Raw genomic sequence first — 9,196 nt, forward strand, 5'->3', positions numbered from 1 at the left:
TTCTTTTCCACTGGTGAAACGCGCCCTATCAAATCTAACCTGACCTGTGAAACTAAAAATATAATCTACATGATCCAATGTAACCGCTGTAATTTACAATACATAGGAGAGACTAAACGACGCTTAAAAGACCGCTTTAATGAACACCGCCGCACCATAGATAACCCTAACACTAAATCTAAACCCACCACAGCCGCAGAACACTTCCTCACCGCTCCTAACCACACCGCTAACGACATGCAGTTAATCCCCATAGAAAAAGTCTACTCTAACCGAGACTCAATACGTAAGGCCAGGGAAGCCTTTTTAATCTCAAAAGGCAGAACACTTTCTCCACATGGCCTTAATATTCGCGAAGAAATGTACTAGCTTTTTTCTTTTATTTTTTTTTATTCTTTGTTATTATTATTTCATTCGCTTCATATTTTATACTGTCAATCAATTTAGTTTTATACCTGAAGAAGGCTGGTTTGGCCAGCCGAAATATAGTAACCTTTAAACCGTAATTCTACGTTGTATCGGTCTCTGCTTCTTTTATCATTTGTCTTTGTTAAGCCGATCAGATCAACAATTGATCCAACGTATACCAGCAGGATTATCGTCCACGGTTGTTGCTTGGACTTGACACAATTCAAATGCTTCATGTCACTGGTATAGAAAAAGCGGCTCATTGTTAGTGTACCACCACGTGACTGACGTCATTAAGAAGAAAGGGCAACGAAAGACGAGCGGTCCAGGATCGATAGGAACGTAGGATCAGTAGATATACAGGATCAGTAGGAAAGTAGGATCAGTAGGAACACAGGATCAGTAGGAACACAGGATCAGTAGGAACGTAGGATCTGCAGGAACGTAGGATCAGTAGGAACACAGGATCAGTAGGAATACAGGATCAGTAGGAACACAGGATCAGTAGGAACACAGGATCAGTAGGAACGTAGGATCAGTAGGAACACAGGATCAGTAGAAACACAGGATCAGTAGGAACACAGGATCAGTAGGAATACAGGATCAGTAGGAACACAGGATCAGTAGGAACACAGGATTAGCAGGAACACAGGATCGGTAGGAACGTATGATCAGTAGGAACACAGGATCAGTAGGAACACAGGATCAGCAGGAACACAGGATCAGTAGGAACACAGGATCAGCAGGAACACAGGATCAGCAGGAACACAGGATCAGTAGGAACACAGGATCAGTTGGAACGTAGGATCAGTAGGAACACAGGATCTGCAGGAACACAGGATCAGTAGCAACACAGGAGCGGCAGGAACACAGGATCAGTAGGAACACAGGATCAGTAGGAACGTAGGATCAGTAGGAACACAGGATCAGTAGGAACACAGGATCAGCAGGAACACAGGATCAGTAGGAACACAGGATCAGTAGGAACACAGGATCAGTAGTAACACAGGATCAGTAGTAACACAGGATCAGTTGGGACACAGGATTAGCAGGAACGCAGGATTAGCAGGAACGCAGGATTAGCAGGAACACAGGATCAGCAGGAACACAGGATCAGTAGGAACACAGGATCAGTTGGAACACAGGATCAGTAGGAACACAGGATCAGTAGTAACACAGGATCAGTAGGAACGTAGGATCAGTAGGAACACAGGATCAGTAGGAACACAGGATCAGTAGGAACACAGGATCAGCAGGAACACAGGATCAGTAGTAACACAGGATCAGTAGGAACGTAGGATCAGTAGGAACACAGGATCAGCAGGAACGTAGTATCAGTTGGAACACAGGATCAGGAGAAACGTAGGATAAGTAGGAACGTAGGATCAGTAGGAACACAGGATTAGTAGGAAGGTAGGATCAGTAGGAACACAGGATCAGTAGGAACGAAGGATCAGCAGGAACACAGGATTAGTAGGAAGGTAGGATCAGTAGGAACACAGGATCAGTAGAAACACAGGATCAGTAGAAACACAGGATCAGTAGGAACACAGGATCAGCAGGAACACAATATCAGTAGGAACACAGGATCAGTAGGATGAGTACGAACACAAGATGAGAAACAACGGGAAGAGAAGGATCTGTAGACAGGCAGGGACCTACCAGAGGGAGGGGTTGAGGACTTTTTGCCCCGTTCTTACCCTTATAAGTAAAGGTTTGGTTATACATAGACAAGTAAAGATAAACGATAAAAAGGAACAACGTTTTGGGGTCGTCATGACGCCATTATCAAGTTCGAAGTGATAGAAATAATTGAAGTCAATGTCAGAAATAGTTGACCAAAAAATTGACATAATGTCTGAATATATAATGTCACGTAAATAGTTTAGCTTGAATTGAGTCCGATTGGATATTGAGAGATGGTGTTAACTCTCTAATTAGCAACATTTCGTAAACTAAGCAATCAAACTTATTCATGCACTTCTTAAGGACAGAAAAATTTCTGTCAAGGTCTTTAGGGACATTACGGTGTTCATTAAGAAGGTACTTGCCAATGGAAGAAGATTGGTATTTATGCTCGACCACGCGCTGGTGTAAATGCCGAAGTGTAAACCCTACGTAACTTGCATCACACAAGTCACATTGATATTTATAAACAACACAATTCTGATTTACAATAGATGGTTTTCTCTCCTTTATCTTTAGTTCTTGTTGGATTTTGTTACCAACAAAAATCGTTTAGATGACTGTGTCAATCTTCTGGCTAAGATCTTTGAGCTGTTTTTGTACCAGGTCAGCAGAAGCCTGATCTTTGAAAGGCAGGACTATTCGGACAGTTGGACTGTCTCTTGGGGCAGGTATTGGTTGAGTGCCTTCAGCCTTAGAGGCTACAAAACTCCTAACGGTGGTGTTGATAAGTTGCTGTGGGTATTTCAATCGGGTGAACACAGCTTTCGAACGGTCACATTCTTCAGAGAAGTACGACCAACACGATGATAAGCGATACGCACGATCAAGCATGCGATCACGATCAAGCAAGCTTTTTACAAGAGGTACGTCGACGATACTCTGACAATAATGCCGGACACAAAATCAGCGGCTAATTTTCTCCAGGTTCTTAACAACTGCCACACATCTGTGAAGTTCACCATGGAAACAGAGGTTAATGGTCTGCTACCCTTTCTTGGAATGCAGCTCCTTAACAGAGCTCCCCAAATTGAGACCAAGGTCTACATAAAACCTACTAACACGAGTCTTTTGCTTCACTACCAAAGTCACGTCGATATGCGCTATAAACGAGGGCTTTTGAGAACCATGCTTGATCGTGCGTACCTGCCCCAAGAGACAGTCCAACTGTCCGAATAGTCCTGCCTTTCAAAGATCAGGCTTCTGCTGACCTGGTACACAAACAGCTCAAAGATCTTAGCCAGAAGATTGACACAGTCATCTAAACGATTTTTGTTGGTAACAAAATCCAACAAGAACTAAAGATAAAGGAGAGAAAACCATCTATTGTAAATCAGAATTGTGTTGTTTATAAATATCAATGTGACTTGTGTGATGCAAGTTACGTAGGGTTTACACTTCGGCATTTACACCAGCGCGTGGTCGAGCATAAATACCAATCTTCTTCCATTGGCAAGCACCTTCTTAATGAACACCGTAATGTCCCTAAAGACCTTGACAGAAATTTTTCTGTCCTTAAGAAGTGCATGAATAAGTTCGATTGCTTAGTTTACGAAATGTTGCTAATTAGAGAGTTAACACCATCTCTCAATATCCAATCGGACTCAATTCAAGCTAAACTATTTACGTGACATTATATATTCAGACATTATGTCAATTTTTTGGTCAACTATTTCTGACATTGACTTCAATTATTTCTATCACTTCGAACTTGATAATGGCGTCATGACGACCCCGAAACGTTGTTCCTTTTTATCGTTTATCTTTACTTGTTCTTACCCTTCCCAACGATATTGCAGTAAAAATAAAAAGTAACAGTGAGAGAATAGTTTGGTGTCTTTAAATAATTTGATATACAGTAAATTTTAGCCACTGCTTCTCATTTATCTCTTAATGGGCTGTGCCGTTTTGCTATAATCTCTATTCGGCTTGATGCATCATTTGTGCAGCGTTGAGTTAACTTTAATTCAGTTAAAATCGTTGAATTTCTGGGTTGTTTAAAGGTTGATATCAGTAGTAAAATTTGTACAATGGAGGAGGTTTAATTTCAATGATAGTGATTTTAAAGATCGGATGACAAATGTTTATCAGCTTTTGTAAAATAGAAACAGCACTGGGCAAATGAAATTAAAAGTCTCGTTTGTTTTTTTATGTATTTTCCCCATTTTATAGAAGAATTAAAATCAAAATTTTCCGAGGAAGCATGCCCCGATATCCCTCTTTGGTTTACGCTTATACGTTCGGCTTTAGCCTCCCAAATTGAAAACTTACTGCGCGGGCCCTGGTAGGATTAATATAAAAACACAGGATCAAGATACAAACAGTAGGAAAGGAACAGTAGGAATAGAGAAGACAATAGAAACTGTAAGAACGGTAGGAACATAGGATCAGTAAATCAAAAAAATTTACTTAGTTCTTTGCTTCAGTTTGAGAGATAAGACAACGTAAGAAATAGATAAACTAAGCCTATAACTTGAACATGCTGCACCATTACGCACTGTTACACACTATTGCAACTCAACGACGACAACTTTAGCAAAGCATTCCCATTTCCATGCATGTACTTGTGTATTAATAATAACGACAAAATTAATAGGCGTGGTTCATTTGTTTTACGTTGTTCGAAATATGAAAATCAGCAGTTACCCTACCGGTTCAAAATTATTGGAAAGAAATGAAACGTTTTCATTAAAACCCAAATTTACAAATAGGTTACTTCGGTTACCAATCTTGTGAAAAATGTTTACAATCAGAACTCCATTGCGTGATCACGGCACATCAGGTCCAGTTAACCAATGCAAATTGACTTGTCAGTGATTTTCTTAAAATGTGAATAACGCTAACGCTGCATTCATTGCGCGTAGATCAATACACCTCAATCTACAACAATAGTTTAACAGTAGCATTTCCTTTTCTCACTTTTCTTCTATGACCATTAAAAAATTACGGCAATACTTTAACTGAAACGAACTGATCTGAAATACTGCACGTTCACTTGCAAAGCACACTAAAATTGTCATCACTGTATATTTTGCTAACATTTTGCAGTTCACGCACAGCCACTTTACGAAGGAATACGAGTATCCAAACCCATATATGTTACTCCTAAATTTTGACGGTGTCTGATTCACTGTCTATTTATGTACTTTAATTGGCGGATTTGAAGAGCTTAGTCAAAAAACCAGTTGTATTTGATTTGCATTTTAAAGAACTCCTCATCAATTTATAATTTAGTTTTTGTTTCTTCTACTATCTTTGATACAGCTGACAATGATTTAGGGTGCAGAAAAAGCTGTCGGTGTTCCAATTCACTGCAAAACTGCACAATCCTGTGGTAGCCTGAAAAGACCTTGCTTGTCGAAACAACTTGATTTGTGTTTAGTAGGTACAAAAGCAAAGCATCAAAGACAAAATATTCATCTTCCAACCAAGTTGGAGTTATGGGTTCTTCTACTCTCTTATCCATATAGTCTTGATCTGTTACATCTCGTTGAAAATCTTGTTTGGCTCTTTTTCGTGGGAGTGGTTCTAGTTTGTCTCTCTCCTGTATATTTCTGCCAAAGGGGTTAACGCACGAACGGCACGAACAGAAATTGTTGCAACTCTGGAGGGCGCGGAAGCATGGACAGCGTGATTTGTGTATTTTGCAGAACTCGTTGATCCTGGTCTTTCCAGCCGCTCCACGACAACACGAACATCGAGTTTCATCTTTGTCTGATTGATTTGGTAAGATTACCGTATTAGATACTCGCTCGTCCGTCTCCTCGTGAGTGTTTGCAGTAATCGGTAGAACGGTGTCTGTCATCTTTTGTTCAGGGACCAAGTTATAGTGTCCGCTACCACTATGAACATAAGCGAGGCAAACGGGAACCTCAGACAACACGCGAGTTCTTGGAATAACATGAGAAATAGGGTAGTTTTCCATTGAGGTAAAAATTACAAGGGATATTTGTAATATATTACTCATCGCCAGAGGAACACGGTTACCTAGTTCTGAATCAAAGTGTCCAGGGTCTTTAAATTTCCGCGCTTCTTCATCGTACGTATTGGTCGATGTTACAAGGAATGGCTCGTAGACATGGCTATTTGGACCTGTGAATTCCTCTACTATCAACTGCCTGAGAACGCTTATTTTGTCACATGCTGGCTAAGCCCGAGAGATTGCAGATGAGATGCGAGGTTACAGTTATCTGATTTCAGAATTGAACTTACATTTTCAGAGATACAGCGGAAAAAGCAGTTGCCATCACCTGGCATTGGTAACGGAATAATTCTAAACGTCTTTAAAACTTTCCTCAACCTATCCTTGCAGTCTTCCGCGTCCGGCCTGGTATCACGAACGTGCGAGGAAATAATACGAGGCTTCTCCCAGTAAACTGAGACAGATTGACTTGCATTGTAGGTGCCTGGCATTTCGCTTGCAGGCTCTGAGCCAAGCTCTACATATATAGGGCGTAGTCTAGAACTCGTTGGTAAGCATCTTCCTCGCTGATTTTTTCAAAAGTGTTGCCGTCATTTTCATTGCTCTCATCTTCACTACTGCTGCTATTCGAATTACTTTCATAGCAGGGACCTGGCTCAGGGCTATCTTCCAATTCTTCCTCGCTGCATTTGGTTTGAAGTTCTCCAGTGCCATACACTTCTTGGTCCTCGTGAATATCTATAGAGTCTAATATCTATAGAGGACTCTTTTGTAAATCACTTATTAGTGACATTGATTTCCTCAATAAAGATTATTATTATTATTATTATTATTAATACGTGACTGAGGGTACTGTTGATGATCCAATCTTGTCCGAGGGCCGCCGTTCGTTCCACCTGTATAAAAAAGTCTCTATACTTGCCACGGCTACTCTAACTCCCACCCTTCTCTTCTCTACACTCTTATGAAGGCTTTTATGCATCGACTCTTGCCTGCTTGTTCCAGCCTTTGGAGGTATATTTTCCAAACAACCTTTCTCAATGTGCATTTTTAACTTATCCAATTCTTTATGGGCCTTGTCTGAGAGTACTTTGTCTCCCGAAAGTCCAACATTTGTCCAGTTTTCCCGAAACCGAGCCAAGTTTTCCAGCATCACTTGGCGTGAAGGTGTTGGTTGTTTTCGTTCTTTCTCTATATCACCAGAGTGACGAAAAACTAAACGAAAAGAATTGAGACACTTTCTTCTAAGGGGTTGTCTTTTTTTTAATTTTACTGGCTATCCGTTGCACTGCATGAAACAAATCAAGTTTGACCGGAATGAGTCCAAATAGCAACAGCCCAGGAGCAGCGGTTGTCAATAGAAAATCCTCGGATGATCACCCGACGCTTATTAAACTGTTTTGGGAGTCCCACGAGTAAACTTTTTACTCTACTGAAGCCAGTGCCTCTGGTCAGTTGCCAAGCTAGAATAATGCCTTCCTCGTTCATCATCATGGAAAACATGGAGTCAAATTGCCGGCCGAATCCATTGTCCCTTTTGCCACACACCTACATTGACTTGAACCATATTGACTTGAACCATATTGTATGAAATTAATTAAGAATAAACATAAAATAAACAATAGTATAACACAACACTACCAATGCAAAACCTTTAATAGGTAGTAAATATAATATAACATCAAAGCTTTAATGTGTCACAATTGCTGGAGTGAGCGATTTTAATTACTGTTGATTCGCAACTTCAACGTTAGTCACATTACCAATTTTCCGGTGTTGTTGAAATAAAAATATCAATTATGTCGTTCATGCCACCTTCATCGCTTGCTAAAATTTCACAAACTTAAATTTTATATATTTTACCTGATCATTACAATTTTCACCTTAAAGACGTTCGTGCCCAAAATCTTCTTACGTACAGATTACTTTTAAACTTTGACTGCTATTAGACAATGATCAGCTTTTGTCAAAGAAGTAAAAAAACGGGGGGTCACCGAGTTCGAAAGATAAAGCGTATCACAGATCGTGGTATTTCTAGGAACTTTAGTCATCTAGGGCGATTTTGGATTCAGCAAAAATTTGAGAAAAATGGAGAATTCTATCGAAGATAATTCTGTTTATTTCAGCGTAAGCAAGCCTACTGAATAGATTTTTGCTTACTATGTCGTTCCTACCAGTAGAATTAACTTTAAAGAAGGCTATTTCTCAGTTTCGCACACTGTATTTATGCAACAATTCAATACCATGCGAATAGTAAAAGCGAAATAACTGCAACTCCCCACGTACAGGGTTTTTTTGTTACTTTGTAAAGAATCAGAAAAGGAAGTGCTCTCCCGAAAAAAAAAAGTGGGAGTGTTACGCCGCAAAATGTAACATTAACGCGAAATGTAACAACTTTTCACGCAAAATGTAACATTAACCCGAAAGGTAACAACTTCTGACGTAAAATGTAACAATTTCTTTAACACGAAATGTAACAACTTTCTCAGGCAAAATGTAACAACTTCTTTAACGCGAAATGTAACAACGAGAAAATCGAAGAAAGGATTGCATTGTTGTTGGGATTAAACTTTCGATGCCAAGCGGACGGGCAACGGGTAATCCCGAGCGGGCAAGATAGCTCCATCTGGCCCGCTCGGGTAGCCAATCACAGCGCAGGATTTGACTCATCTTGCCCGCTTGCGGAGCCAGCCATATAATAAAATCGGGTATTGTACGAGTGCCGAGAGGATGCTGTGGAAATAGAGTTTGCAAAAACAGGACATATTTGATCATTTATTATTTTGAGCGTGAAAATGGCAACCTTGAGTTTGAATGCATTCTCAATGGTTAGAATTCCCAGTAGATTGAAGTAAACAGTGGCATTTTTTCTTTTGTGAGCAAAGAATAAAATAATCTAATAATCAATAAAATACATAAAATGTACGTGCACACGTAAAATCGGTTATTAGTTGTTACATAAAAAACAGTCTTTACCAGTGCTGTCTAGCAGGCTTGCGAAATTCACAAGTTTAATACACTTTTTGAAAGAGCCCAGTGATTCAGACAATCGAATAGATATATCGACTTTGGACCAAATGGCAGGGCCAAGGTAGATCAGGCTATGTTTGCCATAAGCAACAGTCCGAAATCTGGGTATGACGAAATAATGGTTAAGGCTATCATTTGAAATAATGGCTA

At 39.9% G+C, this 9,196-nt stretch overlaps 1 protein-coding gene and 1 pseudogene across 1 annotated transcript in view; one reads left to right on the top strand and one right to left on the bottom strand.

Moving 5' to 3' along the window:
* The first annotated feature begins 449 nt into the window (after nt 1–449).
* LOC146456186 (uncharacterized) overlaps nt 450–9,196 on the top strand; it is a 35,766-nt gene continuing 27,019 nt past the window's right edge. Inside the window, exon 1 of the mRNA XM_085093380.1 lies at nt 450–543. The gene's annotated coding sequence lies outside the window, so the exon portion shown is untranslated. The remainder of the gene's footprint in view (nt 544–9,196) is intronic.
* On the bottom strand, nt 2,207–2,928 carry LOC146456187 (uncharacterized; annotated as a pseudogene).

The sequence above is a fragment of the Pavona decussata genome, unplaced genomic scaffold (genome assembly GCF_977016875.1).
Source record: "Pavona decussata unplaced genomic scaffold, jaPavDecu1.1 SCAFFOLD_260, whole genome shotgun sequence".
In the NCBI taxonomy this organism is placed as follows: Eukaryota; Metazoa; Cnidaria; class Anthozoa; order Scleractinia; family Agariciidae; genus Pavona; species Pavona decussata.